This window comes from Macrotis lagotis, chromosome 1 (genome assembly GCF_037893015.1).
Source record: "Macrotis lagotis isolate mMagLag1 chromosome 1, bilby.v1.9.chrom.fasta, whole genome shotgun sequence".
Lineage (NCBI taxonomy): Eukaryota > Metazoa > Chordata > Mammalia > Peramelemorphia > Peramelidae > Macrotis > Macrotis lagotis.
In genome coordinates this window covers 285924927-285946985 of record NC_133658.1, presented here as the reverse complement: position 1 = coordinate 285946985, position 22059 = coordinate 285924927, and the positions used below count along the sequence as shown (strand labels likewise).

At 39.0% G+C, this 22059-nt stretch overlaps 1 protein-coding gene across 1 annotated transcript in view; it reads right to left on the bottom strand.

Moving 5' to 3' along the window:
* Nucleotides 1–22059, bottom strand: part of LOC141505182 (guanine nucleotide exchange factor VAV2-like) — a 447203-nt gene that overhangs the window by 245073 nt on the left and 180071 nt on the right. The gene's annotated exons all lie outside the window — the stretch shown is intronic.

The following is a 22059-nucleotide window of genomic DNA, read 5'->3' as shown; positions in this document are numbered from 1 at the left end:
CTACATCACAGGATTTTGTGCTGAAATGAGATATTTGTAAAGTGTTTGGCATATAGGTGGTAAGTAAATAATTAATCCCTTCCCGCACCTCAGAGGATTGACAAGGTCCTGCTCTTCAGGTATCCATTCCTCCATCATGGGACTCTAGTTCTCTAGTTATAGAGGTCAAACAGCTATAGTCTTCATTCTAGATGGAGAAGTAGATAGTGCACAGCCTGGAGTCTGGAAAATCTAAGTTCAAATCTGACCTCAGACAACTTATATTCTGTGACTAGCTGTGTGACCCTAGGCAAGTCACTTAACCCAGATAGTCTTTCAGAAAAAGAAAAGGAAGCAGCAGCTTATTGCTAAGGAATCTTCTTTCTCAAAAAATTCTGGTACCTGAACTCTCAAATGTGAGGAATCACAAACTTGGAATTATTTGTGAGGTATACTATAAGTGAGGAACGTCTACTTGTGAAGTATACTAAAACATCTTTTCTCAAGTTGTCTATACATATGTATGCCAACACCATGGGCAAATAATAATATAAGGCTCTCATCCAACTACTGCCCACATGCCTGCTCAGAGAAAATCTATCTTCAGGTTTATGATTTGTGCTCAAAAAAGGAAACAAAGCCTAAAGGTGTCAGGAACATAAGGCCACCTGGAAAAGCATATTTAGTTTGGCGTGTGCTTCTCCTGCAAGAAAGTATTAAGGATCATGGAGGGCAGAGGAATTGATGTAATAATCCTTTCCACTCTGTAATGCCAAAGAAGAGAAACAAAACATATCACTTTTTCAAGAAAAATTATTTATTTTTTCCAACTTTGTGCAAAGATAGTTCTCAATCTTTTTTTTCCGGTTTTTGCAGGACAAAGGGGTTAAGTGACTTGCCCAAGGTCATGCAGCTAAATAAGTATTGAGTGTCTGAGGTCAAAGCTGAACTTAGGTCCTGCCCCATAACATTCATTTTTTGGTAAGGTTTTGAGTTCCACATTTTTCTCCCTCTCTTCTCTCCCCTCTCCCCTTGACAATAAGTAATCTGGTACTTATAACTATGTTTGACATAGTTTAACAAATCACTTTTATAGATCACTGGAAAGCAGTAGTTCTTCCTGCAAGAGTCTACTCTAATTAAATTAGTTGGAAATAGTCTTAGAAGCTGAGCAGTAAATGGGAATTCAGGGAAGCCTGGAAGGATTTGCATGAAGTGATGCTAAGCAAGATGAGCAGAACCAGAAGAACCTTGTACACCCTACAAGCAACATGGGGGTGATGATCAATCTTGATGGACTTGAGCATTCTATCAGTGCAACAATCAGGCACAATCTTGGGGTATCTGCAATGAAGAATAACATGTGTATCCAGAGAAAGAGCTGTGGAGTTTGAGCAAAGACCAAAGACTTTTACTTTTAATTTTTTTAAAAGGTATCTTATTATATAATTTTGCTCTCTTATATTTTACTTTTTCCTTAAGGAAATGATTTCTCTCTCAACACATTCAGCTTAGATCAATGTTTACCATGGAAACAATGTAAAGACTGCCTTCTGTGGGGGGTGGGGGGGAGGGAAGTGAAAATAGGGGAAAATTTGTAAAATTCAAAATAAATTAATTAATTAAATTTTTAAAAAAGCTGTCCAGTATGGGAACCAATCAAAAGAATCGACATAGTAAGGTGATGGGGGTACAATCTCTAAGGGAAGTGCCTTTAGAAAAAGGATTATGTTCTATAATCATAACAAAATGATTAGGGAAGTTTTTCAATTGACCAGGGGTTTCTCCCCACCTTGGACATATATATATATATATATATATATATATATATATATATATATATATATATATATATGAAACTCAAGACTCAACTTGATTCTCAATTTGAGAAAAAAATGACTATTGTGATGTATATAAAAATAGATAAAACATCAATTACTTGGTTGAGTTTCATTAAGATAGACAAACAGCTAATTTTTTAGAAATCCCAGAGAAAGACTCCTAAACCTGAAGTTAAGGTATATAGACACATTTTGTGTACTCTTTTTGTTTACCAGATATGGGATCCTGCATAAGGCACTTTAATTTTTCTGAGTTTCCATTTCCTCAGTTACAAAATAGGAAAGATGATATTTGCACTGCTTACTTCACAGATATATTATAAAGTAAAATGCTTTAAAAACCTTAAAAGCAAGAGAAATGTATGTTATTAATACTGATTTATTTGAGTAAAAGCTCAAAATTATGTTCTCCAAAAGTCAATTAATTCTCTTAGGGAGCACGCCTCAGTATGAGCCAATTTCCCTGGAAATGACCATCCATGAATCCCCTCATTTTCCCCTCTCCCCCATCATGTTCCTTCTTCCACACCAGATCCTCAAGCTTCAGATTGAAGTTCCTTCCATTTTCTTTGGTCCCCTAGTGTCATTTCACAGAGACACAGAGGTTACTTGAATAGACAGATTCTTTGTTAGTTGCTCATTTCTTTAGCCCTTAATGAATCACAAACAGGCATGGTAATTGGTAATTAAGCCCCATGAAAGCTAGATGACTGGCACATGAGCAGCCCATTCAGGCGACAAAGACAGAACCCAGCTTCCTATAGTGGAATGTGCAAAGAACAAGGTTCTTCTGGTCCCTTTTCTAAAACTAATTGACTGTATGACTTTGAGCTAATCATTTCCCCTCACTGGATCTTACCTCTACTTTTAGGATGAAGAGAAGAAATTAGATGGACTCCACGTCTCCATCCAACTCCAACAGCACTATGACTCTAAAATATCATGAGGCCTCTAGTCTTAGCCCTGAACAGGCCAAATGCAAAAGGGAGATGAAACCAGAGGCCATGCTGTCATCACAAAACCCATAATCCAACATGACTGAAAGTCAATCCTCTGGCTCTCCCTGCCCTCCCATTCAGGTAAATTGGGCCAGGAGGCATAATGGAAGCAGGCAGCTTGACAATAGTGTGAGTAGCTCTCAAAGACATCACCAGCTGTTGATCTGCCATTGAATCAGAGACACTTAAAAATTAACCAGTACATATTGGAGGCAGACTATCTAATGAATTTCATTCCTTCTCAACAGAATAAAGGCAAAGAAGACAGATTTCTGGTTTGCCACATGAAAGAACTCATATGCTCAGCATTATACAGTGAGAAAAGACCAGTCCCCGGAACCAGAGAACCCATATTTAAATCTCACCTCACGGGTGGGTTACTACCTGCATGATACTGAACATATCACTTAGCCTTTCTGGGTCTCAGTAGCCTCATTTCTAAATGAGGGAGTTTGGACAGGGGTCTTAGAGGTTTTAAGCAGCTCTAGAAATATGATTTGTGGAATAAGGGTCAGTCAGTCAGTCAATATACATTTACTGATACACAATCTACCATGCATCAGACATTCTGCTTAGTCCTAGACAGACAGACAGACAGACAGACAGACACACACACACACACACACACACACACACACACACACACACACACACACACTGCTTCCCTTAAGAAACTCAGAATCTAATGGGAGAGATAACAAGCAAACAAATATATACAAACAAGACTTTTAAAGGGTAAATAGGAAATAATTAACAAAGGGAAGGATTGGAAAGACTTTCTGAAGATAAGATTTTGGTTGGGACTGAAAAAGGAAGCAAGGGAAGCCAGCAGGCAGAGATGAGGAGGGAGAGCATTTCAGGCATGGGACCAGAGAAAAGACTACATTTTGGAGAGACAGGTGTAAAAAGGTTGGAAAGGAGGGAACTAGGTTATAAAGGTCTTTGAACACCAAATAGAGCATTTTGTATTAGATACTGAGGTGACAGGGAACCAATGGAGTTTATTGAGTAGGAAATTAATATGATCATATCTGAGCTTTAGGGAAATCACTTTGGTGACTGAATGAAGGATGATCTCTATGGTAGGGAGATGGATAATGGAACAACCTACCTTGGAAGCTAGTGATTTCACAGTATCACAGGATACAGAGATGAAGAGCCCTTATACATTACCTAGTCTAAACTTTTCAATTTATAGATGAGGAAACTGAGACTCAAAGAAGAGATGCTCAAGGCTATGTCAATAGTAAACAGCAGATAGAATCACATCATGGAAGGCTCATTGCATTATACCATGTTTCAAGCAGAGGCTGAAAAAAACTATCTGCCAGGATTGCTATGAGTTAGATACTTAGACTGGGACATAATCCTGTTCTTTAAGAATGACCACTTCTTGAATCCTTTAAACTAAAGTCAATGGGAATGATGAAAAGGGAAACTCATGAGTGAAAATGTTGATTGAGTTTAGTAACAAAGACCTTAACAGTGAGAATGATTTAGGGTCCTCAGAAGGGACTACTTTTAACTCAACAATGGTCAGGGATTACTTATGACTCTTTCTAAATTAGACTTGATTTTAGCTTTAAGGCTTTACCCAACAATCTTATGGGGACCAAGTAAGCTTAGAGAAAAGATCATCCTTTTTTGATTGATGAATCAGTGAGCAAAAACTTCCAGACCACTAAATTTTTTCTGACCCTAAACCATCAGATATGTTTCCAATCACCCACCTTGATCTTCTTCTAGTGATCTATTCTGATATAGCACATGTTGCTCTCATTGCTTCAGAGTATTATTACTATTCAGATCAAAACACTCTCCACTTGCCAACATTCTTCTCTATGTGCTGTCTCCTTTTGCTAGAATGTAAGCTCCTTCAGGAAAGGAACCCTTCACTTACATAGTAAGTGCTTTTGGCACATAGTAAATGCTTTAAAAATGCTTTTAATTTATTCACTCTGGAGTGGGGGAAAATCATTCAGAAATCAACAGGCAACCAGAATATGAAAACTTCAACAAGCTGCCAAACTATATGCAGTATATGTACTTGATGAATAATGAGTGATGGAACATACTTTGTAGGGCATTTGTTGTTTGAGTACAAATGCATCACAGACTTCCTTGGGGAGGGTATTTCCCATAAAACTGGACAATGGGGAGACATGAGCACTGAAGAATAAGGCTGACATGTTTGAAACTGACCCAGAAAAAAAACCAGGAGGTGAAAGGCTCATTTTTGAATTCTGATATAAAGCACTAACTGGTCTGAAATCAGAGAATTTTGTCCCAAAAAATCAATGCCCCATTACCAGCATAAACAGGGGTCATTTGTTTTTGCCCTCAGGCAACACACCAATTCTAAGCATTTCATAATAATGTGAAAGCCATCCCCCAAGACCACAGCCAAAAAAGGACTGCATGTTTTTACATTCCAACAAACAGCAGCTGCCAGGAAGCAATTCACATTCAGACAGATGCACCAGGTACATGGTGGAATGAGCCTTGTCAGACTGTCATGCTCACCAATAGACCTATGCAAAGCACTGTTTGTACTCCATGTTCTAGATTCTGTTTTTCTTCAATAAATTATGTCCTGCACCTGAGTAATAATGTTCAGATTACTGCACAGTGGTACCTATTCCTTTTTGCAATGAGAAGTGTAAAATTATAGAGAGGCATTGACTTCAAGCCTCCTCCCTTACCAAGCTTACCAAGACTCAACCCTTTCCTTCTTTCCAAATTAACTAAGTCTTCTCCTTGAGGAACAGTTAACAGCCTCCCCAATGAATCTTCCTGATTTCTTTGTACATATGTGTACACACAGCACTGGTATAGAACTAAAAGAAGTAGATGATGGGAGTAATCCAAGGTTGAGTTTGGAAAGGCATAATCAGTTATAGGACAGAGGGCTTAGAAATTTGAGAGTAGAGGACAGTGTAGAGTTTAGTTGATTTACCAAAGGATGAAGATGATGATGGTGATGATGATGATAACTAACATTTATATGGTACTTATATGTGATAGGTGCTGTGCTAAACACTTTATAAATATTATCTTATTTGATTTTCACAACAACCTTGGATGGTGGTAGGTGCTATTATTTCCACATTTTACAGATAGGGAAACTGAGGCAAACAAAGGTTAAATGATTTGCCCAACCACAATAACCAAGGATGGATTTGCAGTCAGCTCTCTGACTCAAGGCTCAGTGTTCTATGCCAATGATAAGAAAGAGAGAACAGTATAAGTCAGGCAAGAATGATGGAGACAATGGGCATCATAGGGAGGATAAAAAATTAGAAATGTGAAGGCTTAGGGGAAAATAGAGTGATAAAAGATTCTGACCATATGTAGATGCAGTTGAAGTGGAATGGAGGAGTGGGTCAAGGAAATGGAAGAGACTGGGTCTGTGAGTCAGCCTTGAAGGAAGTCATGAAGGAAGGAATTAGAATATTCTGAGAGAAAGCTACAAGAGAATAACCACTGGTAACTATACTGGGTGATGTGTTTGGATAATAAGAACCTCAAAGCATGAGTTTTACTGTGTGAGAGTGATAAGAGAGGAAAATCTAGAATGGGACAGTAATCATCATCATCATCATCATCATCATCATCATCATCATCATGGTGCTTTACAAATATCTCATTTTATCCTCCAAACAACACTGGGTGGCAGGAACTATAATAATAGTATTTTGACAGATGAGGACACTGAAACAAATAGAAGTTAACTGATTTGCCCAAGGTCACATAGCTAGTAAGTGTCTGAGTCTAGATTTGAACTCGGTTCTGTTTGACTCCAGGAGGAAGGAGAGATGGAGGGAAAGAGGGAAGGAAGAAGAAGGGAAGAGGGGAAGGAAGAGAAAGATGGAGGAAGATAGGGAGGAAGAGAAAAGGAGAGGGAGGGAAGGAAGGAGGTGGGAAGGGGGGGTTCTAGTCCTGGAAACACTAAAAAAAAGTGAGAAAGGAAAAAGTTTAAGAAGAATTAATTAGCAAAAGCAAATTGCCACATTGGGCCAGGCACTATACAAAACTGGAGGAACAAATAAAGGCAAAAACAGTCCCTACCCTAAAGGAGCTCAGAGTTTAATGGACAAGACTATAAGCAAACAACTATGTAACAAACAAGGTATAGGCAAAACAACTATGCATAGGATAAATTGTATGTTATCTTAGAGGGGAGGCATTAACATTAAAGGGGACTGGCAGCCTGTTTTTGTATTTCCCTATCTCTTTCTCTCTACCTATACATGTATAGATGTATGGAATACTTTTATGTGTGAGTATGTAAATGATCAAAATATCTGGTAGATGGCAGAGGCATGGGAGTCTAGAGGAATTGCCAGTCAGTATTCTTGTCTTTCCTCAGGGTCCTAGAGATGCTGACTTGAGTAGAATAGAGAAATTCTGAGCCTCTTGCTCTGCGTGGAGAACAATCCATCTGGAGACAGAAGACACAGACCGGAAACCAGGAAATGGTATTATCCCAGTTTCCCACTGGCTTACACATAAGACAAGTATTGGCAGCAACTCTTGGTCCTAATTCTCAAGAAGAGTTGCCACTACTACTTTTATGAATAAGCCAATGGGTAACTAAGACAGTCCCAGCTCCTAGGCTGGATAAGCTTTCTGCAAGGCCAGGCAGGAGTAAGGGAAGCAATAATCTTACAGGGGAACTTGCTTCCCTTACTCCCCCCACCCCCCCATGTTCACCCTGCTGGAACATAAACTGTTTTCCAAGGCCAGACATAGGGTTGGTCGCCAAATCACAGGCCTTGTTGCAGCTGCCTAGCCAATCTAGGCCAAATCTAGCTCCAGTCTCATGGGAGGAATAAAGGAGTTTGGCTTGGACCCTCAAGGCTGAATTTCCTGGAATGTAGTGATGGATACAGCTCCAACTGCCCCAAGCCCAGAATATGGGAAGAGTCTGGGATAAGGAATGATTTATAGGTATAAACAACAATTCAGAAAACATTTTTAAGGGCCTTACCATATGAAATACCAAGATAAAATAATGGCTCAGTCCTTACCCTCAAGGAGTTAACAGTCTTTGAGAAGGAAGATGACACATACAAAATAAGGATGGACATGAAATAGAAAGGAAGAAGGGAGATGAGAACCAGACAATAAAAGGGATCATGTCTTCAGGAGCAGCAGGAAGGAAGGAAACACTGAACTGGACCCTAAAGAGACAGATTTTAATAAGTAGAGATGGCAAAGGAGTGTATTACAGATCTATGTGAATTCATAAAGACACAAGACATCAGGAGAAGATCAAGAAGAAAATAGTAATCCAATTTTGTTGTAATAAAGTACATGTAACAGGATTTGGGAGGACTAACACTAAAAAGGTAAGTTGTTGCAAGCCTATGAAGGGATTTAAATGCCAGGCTAAGGAGTATATATCTTATCCCAGAGACAACAAGGAACCATTAAGACATTTGAGAGGGGAGTGAGTAGATTCTTAGGAAAATATACACCAGGGACAATATTGATAAAATATATAATAATTCTATATATTTGTATTGAACCTCTCACTTAGCAAAGAGTTTTATTCCATTTTCTAATTTGATTTTCATGGCAATCTAGTGATACTACCAGAGTAGAGACTATTATCCCCACTTTGTAGAAAAGAAAACAAGAGTTGGGGTGATTGAATGACTTGTTCAAGATTAGCTACAAAAAAGGACTAGAATGTATGTCTCTTAATGCCCAGGTTTCAATAGCCTAACCATATGAACTGAACCCTCACAGTTGTTGCTTTTCATGAAGACACTGCAATCACTGTTCCTCTACAAAATGATTTCCTGTGTAGTTCACCCATAAAGCACACCAGCTTTCACAAATCACTTTTATTCTAAAAATTCTAAAGCAATTTTCCTCCATGGCTTTCCACCAAAATCCCTTATTACTATGTTCAGCCCACAGAATAAGAAAAGCTTAATAACTCACTCAAGCTCACACAGCAAAAATAGGACTAGAATTCAAGTCTCCCATTTCCAATTTCTTTCAGTTAGAACAGTCTCTTTAGCATTTTCTCAAAATGTTAGAAGAGGGCAATGGAAATGGCTGATGAGACTACAGATACCACAAAAGCCCTGGACATTTCTTTGCAAATCTATCCAAAGAGGAATTAAAAACCTATGCAAGTTTGGCTTTTAATATTTTAACATGCATTAGAAAGGACACATCTGGCAGCCTGACAATGGCCCTTCACCCCACTCCTCCAGAGGGAGATTCCAGGTTCATAATTTGCACCAAGATAGTGCCCCTGGGTCATTTTGCACTGCAAAGTTCCGGAGAACATTCAACCTTCCTTTCTCCCTCTCTCCTTCCCTCCCTCCCTCCGGACAGCTCCATGACATAACAGTTCACTTGTCAGAGTACATTGGTTGCAAAGAATGAGAGTCAATAAATGCAGAGCTTGAGGATGGGAAGGGCAAATCCTGAGTCTTCCAGCAGTCCTAAAACAACCCATAGAAAGAACTTTCCAAAAAGGGAGGAGCAAAGGTCACCAGTTTCCAATTTGGTTTTCTCCGAGGGTCTCCCATCCATTAGCTGCCTCTAATTTCACATCCTAGCCAATGCCCTCGGTGTTTCACTGAAAGGTTCCAGGGAACTTCCAAGAGAAACACAAAGAGACCGTATTTTCCCTCACTCCCCACATATCACTGGAGGGCTGAGCTCTGTCTTTCCTATACATATTCCCTTTCAGCTGAGCTCCCAAGCAGAGGTTCCTGGCACCCAGAGGGTACCCCAAGTTGCTTCTTTTTGTCTCTGGGCTTATGCTTTCTGACAGGACCCTTTGTCAGGGATGAGAATGCTGAGTTTCCCTCCGGAAACATCAAGGGACTATTTTCCTGGAAGGGCTCTCTGTAAGCTGATCGCCCTGGTTGGTTTTGTGTTGGGAGGCATAATGAGCCTGTAATTCACACAACTCCAGGACAGTTTTTATAAGCACCAAAACACACAGAGAATTGCATAAAAAAATGCCAACCTGCTCAAGGCACAGCCTGCACCATGATAAACATTCATTACTGAACTTTAATTTCACTCCATATTAACCAACCAGAGAACACAGACAGACCATTTCTCAGGATAAAATGTACATTTATATAGTGTCCCATGCCACATACTCTGGCCCTCTGTCATAAAGCAGGTGACCAAGGCAGCCAAAAGCAATGGACTGATGGGAAAACTATAGCTGAGGTCTCTTATAATAATTAAAAGAGTTGAGGGGATGACAGTATTTCTAACACCCCTTGTGGAGAGACTCAGATTTATTTCTCTTCAAAGGCATGCTCTTCTCCCAAAGACACCAAGGAGATGCTGCTACACTATGGATATAATTCAATCCAAGGGGGATCTCTTTTTCTATTAAGGAGCATAATTCTCCAGGAAGCTCATTTATCCTACAGATTAGAAACACAGAATAAAGGGTATTCCTTTCCTGAGTTTCCTCCATGGTTTCTGAATCCTACACTTGCAGACATGATGGGATAATACCTGAACATCTTTCAAGGTCCAGCTGAAGGAACACACCTCCTCCATAATTTCCCCTCTGCTTATTCCATTAAATGAACTAATGTTTACAAAGTTCTTTGCAAGTCTTAGACCTATATAAATTTCAGCTATTTTGGTTATAAATGATATAACATATTATTAAGACCATCAATAACTATTACTGCAGCCCATTGGGAACTCCTCCTCCTCTGAAAACCTAGTGCACTTATGAACTCAGTGGTACAGTGGACAGAGTACCAGACTTGCACATAGGAAGAACTGGGTTCAAGTCCTGTCTCAGATATTTATTAGCTTAATGACCTTGGGCAAGTTACAACTTATACTGACCTCAGTTTCTTCATCTGTATAATGAGAATATTAGTAACTACCTTTCAGGTGACTGGAAGGATCAAATGAATGTGTATAATGTGCTTTGTAAACTTTAAAGCACCATACAAATGGAGTTGTCCTCATCCTCATCATCTGAGGAGGGAGCATGGCACAGTGGAAAGTATGGAGGATTTGCAGTCAAAGGACCTGGGTTCAAATCACAAATCTGTCTTCATTGCCTATACACCTTTATGCAAGTCATTGAACTTCTCTAGAGATCAGCTCCACATCTGTAAAAGGAGAGTTGAACTTGATTGCTTCTAAAGTGTGCTCCTTTGCTTTCAGAAATACCTGGGAAAACTTACATGAACTGATGCAAAGTGACATGAGCAGAATCAGGAGAAGATTGAACAAAATGACCGCAACACTGTATGATAATCAACTGTAAACAACTTAGCTATTCTTGGCAATACACTGATCCAAAATAATTCCAAAGTTCTCAGGATGAAAAATGCTATTCACCTCCAGAGAAAGAACTAATGGAGTCTGAAAATGCAGATCTGAAGCATACTTTTTTTTAAACTTTCTTGTTCTTGGGATTTGAGGTTTGCATTCTCTTTTGCTACATGGTTAATATGGAAAAGTTCTGCATGATTATATATGTATAATCTATATCAAATGGCTTGCCTTCTCAAGGAAGGGGGAAGGAGAAGGACGAAGAGAATGTAGAACACAAGCTCTTTTTTTAAAATATTAAAAATTTCTGTAATTGAGAAAAATAAAGATAAAAATAAAATGCCCTTCAACTTTTGTGATCTTTCCTTCAGCATAGTAAATCTTCTGTTTTTGGTAATCTCTTCTTAGGCTCAGGATAATCATAAAAATCCAATATTTATAAATCTCTAGGGGTACCTAGCTGGTACAGCAGATATTACCCTAGGGCTGGAGTCAGGAGAAACTGAGTTCAAACCCAGCTTCAGATACTTACTAGCTGTGTGACCTTGGGCAAGTCATTTAACCCTGACAGTCCACACCTCCATTACAGCTGAAGCCTCTTCCCAGGACAAACTTAATTACAGACCTTCTGCCCCAGGCACTGGTGTGTGAACAGAAGAACCAGCTCAGCTGACAATAGGGAAAGGGATGATTTCACCCCAGAGTATAGCCCACCATTGATCAAACATAAAAGTATTGAACAGCTTCAATCACTCCCTCCAGGCCAAGGGAGAGGGCCTCAGTCAAGGTCACAGACACTCCAGAGAAAACAACCAGCACCTCCTACTGGCCAGCTGGAGATATTATACTCAGTGAGCAAATCCTCTAGCACCCCCTACTGCCCAGCTGGAGATATTACACTCAGTGAGTAAAGCATCTAGGTATCCCAATATCAATCTCTGTGAACCAGCCCCTCCCCAACACAATATCTTAGCAAAATGAAGAAAGGTCAGCAGAAAGGTGGATCCATAGAAAAATTCTTGGAAGGAAAAGACCCTAACTCAGAGAGACCTAGAACCTCTGAGGAGAATATGATCTAGTCTCCAGCACAGAAAAACTTCCTTGAAGTAATAAAGGAGTTTAAAAATCAATTGGAAAATTTGGGAGAGTCAATTAACACCTTGCAACAAGAAAACAAATCATCAGAAAATATAATTGGACAAATACAAAAAGAGAATAATTCTCTCAGATCCTCAATTGGACAAATACAAAAATGAAAATAATACTCTCAAAACCTCAATTGATCAAATGGAAAGGTCTTTCAAAAATAGAACTGACCAATTGGAAAAGGAGTTTCAAAAGGTAAATGAAGAAAACTCCTCTCTCTAAAAAAAAAGAATAGAGTCTGCGGAAACTAATGACCTCATGAGACAGCAAGAGACTGTTAAACAAAGCCAAAAAATAGAAAAAAAATGTAAAATACCTTATCAGCAAAACCACTGACCTCGAGAATAGATCCAGGAGGAGCAACCTGAGAATTATTGGACTTCCTGAAAACATTGAGGAGAAAAAATGCCTGGACTTAATATTACAGGATCTAGTGATGGAAAATTGCCCTGATATCATGGAACCAGAGGGCAAAGTAGTTATTGAAAGAATACATCGATCCCCTCCAGAAAGAGATCCTAAAATGAAAACACCAAGGAATGTTGTGGCCAAATTCCAGAACTATCAGATAAAAGAGAAAATCCTGCAAGCAGCCAGAAAGAAACAATTTAAATACCAAGGAGCCACAGTAAGGATTACGCTGGATCTGGCTGTATCAACATTAAGGGATCGAAGGGTCTGGAACAAGACATTCTGAAGAGCAAGGGAGCGTGGAATGCAGCCAAGAGTCTACTATCCCACAAAGCTGAGCCTTCCTTTTTCAGAGGAAAAGATGGATATTTAACAAAATGGAAGAATTCCAAACATTCCTGATGAAAAAACCAGAGCTAAATAAAAAATTTGGACATCAAACAGAAGGTTAAAGAAACACATGAAAAGGGAAAAAAATGGGGGGGGGGGGGGAGGTGGTAAAGAAAAATAAACTGCTATCCATTAAGTTGAAACTGGCTAAATCCCAGCATGGGAAAAAGGTCCTCATAACTCTTGACAATTGTAACTCCAACAGAGAGAATATACCTAGCCAGAAGTGATGGACACTCATGACTTATCCATGAGACTGCTATCTAATGGGATGAAACTGGCTATAACCCTACTTGGGAGAAAGACTAATAACTCTCAAGAATTGTAACTCTATTAGATAGAATGTACTTAGCTAGAACTGATGGATACTCAGAATTTTCTATTACTCAGAATGGTTTTTAAAAACACTTCCTCCTTAAAAAAAGGGACAAGAAGGAGATGGGAGGAGGGAGGGGATTGAATGGGGTAAATCTCATTACATTAAGAGGTACAAAAGACCTATGTTAATAGAGGGGAAAAAGGGAGGAGATGAGAAACACCTGAATCTTCTTCTCATCAGACTTGGCTTAAAGTTAACTTACACACATACTCAGTTAACTTAAAAAACATCTAACCTCTCAAGTATTAAAAGGGGAAAAGGGGAGGGGGGACAGAGAAAGGGAGGGGGAGAAAAAAAGGGGAACTAACAGAAGGAAGGGAAAAGGGAAAAAAGGGAAAGGGGAAAGAAAGGGGGAGGGGGTGAATATAGGAGGGAAAACACACTGAAAGGGGAGGTATTCAGAAACAAGAAGCCTTCCCTAGAATCCTGCCAGTAATGAAATTTCCCCCTCAGACTTCCAATACCATTTGGTTTGCTCCTCTTTAATTCACTGTAGATATTGTACATTGACATAAACCTACATTTACTTATAAATATATGCAAAATATACTTACAAAAATATAAAATATATTTATATTTGTCTCTTATCCTCCACTAGACTATAAGTTTCCAGAAGGCAGGAACTGTATGTTATCTAAACTTCACATCTTCCTACAGGGCCTAGCACAATACCCAGCAGATATTTATTAAATGCTAGTTAAATGAATGAATAAATGAATGCATAAGCACCTCTTATTTTGTGAAATATAAGCTAACTTGTCAGGAACAATTTTAGTTTTATTAATCAACCAAAAAAGTTGGAGAAGCCCCAACAATTTCCTAAGTTGTTAGTTGCTAGACCTTCCATCTGACATCACAGTCCTCAGTTGTTAAGTCATAAGCATGTTTAGAGAATAAGCCATCGTGACTTCATCCAAAAGAGGGTTGGTACTTTTGGTTCTAAATTAATAGGGCCAAAAGAAGACAAAAAAAACTGTTTAAAAGCAAAATAACTTTCATGAAAAAAATCCAAATTGTCTTCAGGGTAGAAATCAAAATTTGGAAACTTAGCTATATATGAATATAATTCTGTCCAAGGTGTAGGGAATGAGAGAAATTAAAGAGATGCATAGTTATTCTTTTTTAAAGCCTGAATCACATTTGGGGGCCATCATTGACTAAATTAGGCACCAATGACTTCAGTAGTCCATGGATTCTGATTCTTTAACAGATAATGTTCAGGATATTATTTCTAAACTTTAAGAAGGCTCCTACTTGCCCAACCCAGAAATCACTTCAAGGTAGATTGAAACAAGAGCCTGAGGAACCATCTGCCTGTCCAGCTGGACTCTGACCTTGTAACATTCTAACTGGAGTCCACAGTTTTCCGGGCCAGTACAAATAATCCCACTGTGTAAGGCAGAGTCTTGAATCTCTCCTTAAACTTTCCTAAATAAGGAACAAAATATAAATCAGGTCTGCAACAGATTCCATTTTCAATAAATTTAAACACAATGACATCCAGAGGGGTAAAATATCCCCCAGCTAGTAAATAATTGGGACTTCTGAGGTTATCTGGGTCACAGGAAGACACTTAGTTCCTTGTGAGTTCTATAAACTCATCTGCTTAAAAATAATCAATGAAATTAACTGATTTGCCCCAGAGAATAGCTTAAGGTTGCCCTAAATCTTCATCTGTGGCTCTCCCAGCCCTCATTCCCATCCAGTCAAATGGAAGAGTCAGAATGTCATGCCAAAAGCAACCAAAATGTTCTCACCCTTCCCCTGTACCATCAATAATATCTTCAGATGCCTGTAACCTTAAGTCAGCAAGATGAGATCCCAGGAAAGATGGGAGCCCACTAAAGCAGGATGATGGTAATGATAACAGAAAAAAAAAAATTTGTCATGTCAACTTCTATCAACATAGTATTTTAGTGTATTTCAAACAGTTTTCATATTCACAAGGTTATTAGAATTTCACAATCAAATAGGAGAAGGGAGGGTAAGTGGAGCAATTCCCCTTTTTTACAGATAAAGCAATCAAGTCCAAGAAAGTTTAAGGACCCAGAGCAAAGGAATGAACAAAACTAAGCCCAACTGACTTTTAGTCCTATGCTCTTTCCATAATACCACAGAGACCAGTATACCCAAACAGTATTCCTAGAAGACCCCTCCAAGCTTAGAGGAGAAATATAATGTCCTGCTGGTAAAAGATATCTGTGAAGGGCCATTCCCCCCCTCTCAAATAAGCAAAGACACCCTCTAAAGGCAAGTTTCCTAAACTTATCCAAAGGGAAGCTTTCAAGAAGTGGATAGAATATGACCTGGAGTCAGGAAAGCCTGAGTTTAGATCCCAATCTCAAATACTTCTTAACTGTGTATCCCTAGGCAAATCACCTTCACTTCTCTCTACCTAAGTTTTTTCAATAATAGCACCTACTTCCCAGAGTTGTTATGAGGAACAAATGAAATAATATTTGTAAAGTGTTTTGCAAGCTTTAAAGTACTATATAAATGTTAGCTCCTAAATATCATTATCATCATCATCATCATCATCATCATCATCATCATCATCATCATTATTATTTCCTAAGCATTCTGATTGGTTTTTGTCCTTTATTTTGGAAGAAGACCAAAATGACATCACTAAGTTAGAGATGACTTAAGTGTACCACAGGCTGGGTACAATAGTCCATGTAGACACCTGAAATGGGTTCTCTAAACTTACATATCTCTTATTTTCTTTGAGCTGCTTCAGCCTTGCTCATAAATCACAGCATCCTCTCTGATGAGGGCACATCATGTTGGGTGGTCTTGTGCCAGTGTCTCCCATACTGCACAATCAATTATAAAGTTCTTCAGAGAGACCTTCAAGGGTATCCTGGTAACCCTTTTTTCTAACTCTCTGTGAGCGCTCGCCCTGTGTGAGTTCTCCATAAAATAGTCTTTTTGGCAAACATACACTTGGTATTCAAACAAAATGATGAACATCATAGTTACACTCTGTAATAATGTTTGGATATTTGCCAGTTTAGCTCGAGAAAGGACCTCAGTATCTGATACCTTCTGACAGATGATCTTCAGAATCTTCCTAAGACAATTTACATTGGAAGTGATTCAGTTTCCTGACATGTCCAGGTTTCACAGGCATACAGCAATGAGATCAGCACCTCTTCTCTACCATCCTTTCTTTTGGAGTCTCCCAAATACTGAACTAGCTCCAGCAATGCTCATTGTCAATGTGTACCTCCTTAAAAAGGACACTGCCAAGATAAGTGAACTTATCCATAGAATTCAAAAACTTCTCCATTTGTGGTAATTGATGGCTCCACATATGGATGGTGTGGTGCTGGTTGATGGAGCTTCTATGTTTCCGGGTGTTAACTGTTAGGCCAAAGTTTTAGCACAAGCATTCTACACAGAAATTTAAAAGTCCATTACTCTGGTTGATCCTTTACATCTAAAAGGTGACTGCAAACCTCAATCAAGAAAGTTAAATGGATTTCAAGGTACAGTTAAATTAGAAATGAGGCAAGTAGTGGAGAGAGCACTCAGCCTGGAGTCAGGAAGACCTGAATTCAAATATGACCCCAGACATTTATTAGCTGTGTGATCCTGGTTAAGTCATTTAACCTTGTTTGCTTCTATTTCCCCATCTATAAAATGAACTGGAGAAGGAAATGAAAAAACCACTCCAGTTTCTTTGCAAAGGAAACCCCAAATGGGGTCATGAAGAATCAGACATGATAGAAAACAGCTGAACAACAAGCTAGAAATAATTTGGAGAGCTGGAATATCTAGAAGAAGCTAAGGTGGACAATAAAGAACTTGGGTTATTTTTCCCAGAGAAGAGAAAGCTTGAAGGACATGATAAAAATCTTAAAATAGTTGAAAAACCTTTAGATGAGTTATTAAGCTACTTCTGCTTTTCCCTACAGGGCAGAAGAAAGCCTCAAAATACAGGGAATTTTTAAGATTTTAGACAATAAAAGGAAAAAAAATCTCACGATTTGTGCCATCCAAAAGATTTACTAGGTAGGGAGTTTTCTTCTGGACAATAGACTCAAATAGTAGAAATTGTTAAATTCCCCTTTTTTACAGATGAAGAAAGTGAGCAGAAGTTACATAATCTATTAGGAAACCTGTAAAAAGGATCTTCCTTCGATCAGGAGTAGTAGGATTAGAATCTTAATGTCAAGGAATATTTATTAACTATCCCTACTACACTGGAAAACTTGGTAGGATAAAATAATCCTGACCTTCATGGATCTTATCTGGTCAAGAAACTATAATATACAATAAAACAAGATAGAAGTACAAAGTAAACCCATTGTGAAATACTATCAAAAAATCATTCATGAAGGAAATGATATATGAGGTGAACTTTGAAAGATGGATGAGACCTCAACAGGATAAAATGTTTGTCCCATCTTAAATCTCAGAGCTAGAACTAGAGGGGACCACAGAAGTCATCTAATCTAACCTCTTCGTTTTACAGATAATGGAAACTGGGGCTCAAGGAAGTTAAGAGACTTTACCAGGTCACATAGGTTTTTAATGTCAAAGAGAATTTGAACCCACCAACTCTGGCTCCAGAGCTAGTACTTCTTTACCCTGGACCACCATTCCTCAATGGAGTTCAAGTTTTCATCACAGAAAAATTTAGATGTACATCTGTCAATGAACAAGCAGAGAAAGTCTCCTGAGATACCTTGAAACTAACTCAGAGGTTCTATGATTATTGGGCCATTTAGAGAGAAAAGCCACACCTGCTTCTCAAGGGATGCCATTGCTCACTTTTCCAATAGGATTAAATCAGTCTCAGTCCTAGAAACACACCTCACTCTCACCTTATTGGTACTCTCCCTATTTACAAGGAGCATACTTTGTTTTTTCCACTGCCACTTCCCCCCTAAACAGACATGAACGGGTCATGCCTTGATAGCACAGGCTATGACTAGGACACTAGTTACAAAAAACAGTTTCCATAGAAACAGCTAGCTAGAGCACACAAGCTAAATCCCATTTAGTCACTTAAGGAAATGGTCTTCCTATGTTCACTCTGGATCTTGGAATTAGTACCAGGTTGCTGGGAGATTCAATAATGCCAAGCCCGCATTAAACAAACGTCTGTTTTTTTTACTCCAATTAGTATAATAAGCCTTACTTAATTAACTTGTTCCAAAGGACCTCATCCCATAGGCTGGTTTCAAGGTACTAAACATTTAATTTCCAGATCAAGAGGGGTTGCCATTAGGAAGATTAATTGTTCGCACACACAATTTAATTTTTTTTTCCTCCACTGAAACAAAAATGACACTTCTACCAATTAGAGGATTCTGTGCTTGTGCTAGGTAGTTAATTATTCAGCGCTGAGACAACATAAACAGCATTTGAAATGAAGTGTACCATCAAAGGCACCATCCCAGCTCATCAGCTCTCACAGTGCATCCTCAAAAGCCGCTTAGTTCTGGCAGGGCCATGAGGGTTGGGGGCCGGGACTAATTGCACTGGGCCTCCTCCCCAATCCCAACATGTTTATCCTGGCAAACCCTGGTTAAAATGAACATCAAAGACAGGCTTAAAGGAGAAAAGGAGGAGAGTAGATGGAATTTGACATCATCAGAGTTGGAAGGGATCTTGGAGACTATCTAGTACTGACCCTTCATTTCACAGATGGGGAAATGAAAATCCAGAGAGAAATAACCAAAGGTCACAAAGCAATATAGAGACAGTCAGGGTGAAAATTCTCCCAATTCACTGGGAGTATCATCCATCCAAATGACACAGGAGAGTAGTACAAAACTTAAATGTGTGTGTGTGTGTGTGTGTATGTGTGACAGGGCAAGAGAGAGGGAGAAAGGGGGAGAGAGAAGAAGAAGAAGAAGAAGAAGAAGAAGAAGAAGAAGAAGAAGAAGAAGAAGAAGAGAAGGAAGAAGAAGAGGGAGAAGGAGAAGGTGAGAAAAATAAAGGGGAGGAGAGGAAGGGAGAGGAGGAAAAGAAGAAGGAAAGAAAAGAGGAAAAAAAGAGGTAAGAGAAGAAGAAGGGGGAGAGGGAGGAATCTGCACCTAACACAGTTTCTGGGCTAGGAATTTAATAAATGCTATTGAATGAATGGACCAATAGAGGAGAGTTACTACTTGTCAATGCTTTAAGTAACAACTGCATGTAAGCACTGATCATATTTTAATGTACTTCCTCTTCTTCTTCTGCCTACTATACTTGAGTCAGCTCTTACCACCTAGTGTACCCAGCATGCTCCCCCACCAAAATGCAGGATACCAGGACAATCACTCCAATTTACAAAAGCTTCTGTCCTGCTTAGTGAGGAGAAGGGTTCATAGGACTTTCTAGAGGTGACAAATGACCACAGAAGATTGGAACGTCCAACCTTCCTCATTTTTACAGATGGGGAAACTGAGACCTAAAGACATTGAATGACTTACTTGAGGTCAAGGAGCTAGTAAGTCATTGAGTCAGTATTCTAACCCTATATACTTTGGCTCTTCATCTTGTATTACTTCCATTATATCTTTCATACTAAATTTCACCATGTTTTAATGAATCTATCTCACCAATACAGCTATTCTCTACTACAAGGAAACAGATCATTTGCCATTCTGTGCAGTGTTGGCCCTGATCTTCCCAAAAGTTTCCCCACCCCCATTCCCACTCCCACTGTTGTTTTCAAATAAGGGGAGAAGTAAATCGAAGAACTGAGTTTTGTGAGAGTAGGATGTAACCACCTTGAAGTATCCTTCCAGCTCTAAATCTCCAATCAATGAATTCAGTGCCCTCTAAACTCCACATCCCAAGCTCCCCCTACTCTCTACCATACTTGTTTCTTCTCTACTTCCACCTCAAGTAATTGGATTGAAGGATACTTTAGAAACTTCTGGGTTTAAATAAAACAAAAATTCTTCCCACTCAAACTGTGATCACATCCATTATAAGAGAGTAATTGTTTTTTTTTTCCCCAAGCTGCTCTATAGTGAAGGCTAAGCTATTTGTTTGTAAAGCATTTCATTTAGAGAAATTTATTTTGCTCTCCCTTCTCTTTTTCTCCCCTTTTTAAATCTGATCTGGCTTTTTAGAGAATGTGACATGATCTTATTAATGTTCAGAATGTTAATATTGATTCAAGGGGGACTCCTCACAGCCCTGGCTTCAGAGCCTGGCAACAATTCCAGTTTTAGAATATGCATTCTTTGCCATGAATAATACATAGAGATGCTAAATCCCAGTTGAGAAGCCACTCCCACAAAGGCCTGGAGAGGTTTCTAGATCTTGGCTGTGCTAGCTGGAGGTATCATTATCTGTTAAATGAGTGGTCTGCTCAGAATGTGGGGGTAGATGGAATTCCAGCTAATTATTGGGACTAGAGGCCCACACCCATTCTTCCAATGTCAGGGCTACCTCATCAACTAGAGATTCTCCAGCTCTGCCATCTTGAGCTAAGGTCAACTTCAAGATGAAATGAAAACTCAGCTTAGGGGGGCCCAGAGCAATTCCCATGCAGAGCCTCCCTAGACCGCCCAGGAAAGACATGAAGATGATTAAGAAATAGCTCCTGCTGAGAATATCACATCCCGCCCCCACCCCCCAATTTCTTTTAATATCAAAAGCCCTGCACTGGCACAGAACAACATTAACTCAACGACAAAGCTGTAATGCCCAGAGCCAGTCATTGGTAACTTCCTGTTGGTCTTATTTCTGTTGTAGAAAGCCCACCAGTGCATACTAAATAATTCTCTCCAGTTAAAACTGGCTTTCATAAATATGAAGTTGGGTCCACACCCCACACACAGATGAGGCAATTGAGAGTTGATAGAGTAAAGATACAAGTCCATTTCTCCATCCAACATATCACAAGGCCCCCACCTCCCAACCCCAATAATACTATGGACTTCAGTCTAGGCATCTTACTCAGAAAACAGGGAAAAGATACAACTACTGCTTTCTATTCTGAAACCAGGCTATGCAAGTTAAAAGAAAAAACAGAGGACAACTCACATTTATATTGGACTTGTAAGTTTTACAAACCATTTTCTTCACAATTCCCCAGATACCTATGGAGGACAAGTAGGAATATGCTCATTCTGCAGATGAGAGAACAATGGCCCAGACATTTCAACAAGATTCACATTTCTAATAAGAGGTAGAGCTGGTCATGAACCCAGGTTTTCTTCATTCCATGACTAAAGCTCTTTCTACTATCTAAGGACTTATCTAAGGATTCCCCCCAAAACTGTGGGGGGAATAATAAATAATTTTATTTATAATAAATAATAATGTTAAATTCACATTAAATAAGTCATAAATTAATAATTAAATAATAGATAATAGAGGAATCAATAATAGTAACTTATCTAATCATATAGTGCTAAATTGATAAAGTAGAGCTTCACAGAGGGGAAAGAAGTCAGAATCCAGAATCAGAGGATTTGGTGTAAAACCACTTAGCCAATTACATGATTCCTCTTCATTTCTTGGGGCCTCGGTTTCCTCATCTTAAAATTAGAGGAGTAGATTGGATTAGATTGATTTATAAGATCCCTTTCAAACCTAAAACTGCAGAATTCCATGGTCTTAAGATCAAAGGTAAAAAGAGCAAATGCTACTGCCAAAACTGCTCAGTTAGGGT